The following is an 895-nucleotide window of genomic DNA, read 5'->3' as shown; positions in this document are numbered from 1 at the left end:
ATTGCCCTCTACAACTACCTGAAAGGAGGTTGCAGAGAGGTGGGGGTTGGCCTCTTCTCCCAGGGGAATAATGACCAGACCAGAAGAAATGGTCTGAAGTTGCAGCAGGGGAGGTTTAGATTAGATATTAGAAAGAATTACTTTACTGAGAGAGTGGTCAGGCACTGGAACAGCCTGCCCAGGGAGGTGGTGGAGTCACCATCCCTGGAGGGATTTAAGAAACGTGTAGATGTGGCTCTTCAGGGCATGCTCTAGTGCCCGAGATTAATGGGGTGTGGTGGGGTGTTGTAGGTGGTGCTGTTGGTATGGGGCTTGGTTGGTGGGTGTTGTGTGGTGTTTGTTGTTTTTTGGTTTGTGGTTTGTTTTTTGGTGTTTTTTTTGGTTTTTTTTTTTTGCTGTGTGGTTAGACTTGATGATCTTGGAGGTCCCTTCCAGCGATCTCAGAGGTCCCTTCCAACCACCAAGAATCTGTGATTCTGTGAAATCATCCAAGAAAAGGTTGTAGGCATCATAACATGGCGCGATCCACCCTTTCTTCACTCGCACCCACTACACCACATGTTGCCAGGGTGGTTCAGGAAAAAAAAAATAACAACAGTCGCAAGGCCAACCAATCCCGCACCCATAAATAAACAGCCCCGCAGACTGGGTTATGGGACGCGTGAATAACAGGTGAGGAAGAGAGGGAGAAAAAATACATGCTAGCAGAGGATGGTTTCGATCCATCGACCTCTGGGTTATGGGCCCAGCACGCTTCCGCTGCGCCACTCTGCTGCTGCTGTACAGTAATTTGTTCTTGCCTGCCCTTAGGCGGCCATGGCTGTCCGGCCGCCTCCCCACTCTACCCTCCCAGAGTGCTTTGCGCATATTTGCATACGGCGGTGCCCCCGTCTCC

The 895-nt window shown here is 50.6% G+C and overlaps 1 non-coding gene across 1 annotated transcript; it reads right to left on the bottom strand.

Moving 5' to 3' along the window:
• Positions 1 to 702: 702 nt before the first annotated feature.
• TRNAM-CAU lies at positions 703 to 774 on the bottom strand. Its single transcript has one exon. It is a non-coding gene; the product is annotated as a tRNA-Met (tRNA).
• Positions 775 to 895: the final 121 nt, after the last annotated feature.

Source organism: Calidris pugnax, unplaced genomic scaffold (genome assembly GCF_001431845.1).
Source record: "Calidris pugnax isolate Ruff unplaced genomic scaffold, ASM143184v1 scaffold2843, whole genome shotgun sequence".
NCBI classification, from domain to species: domain Eukaryota; kingdom Metazoa; phylum Chordata; class Aves; order Charadriiformes; family Scolopacidae; genus Calidris; species Calidris pugnax.
This window is presented reverse-complemented; position numbering and strand designations above follow the sequence as displayed.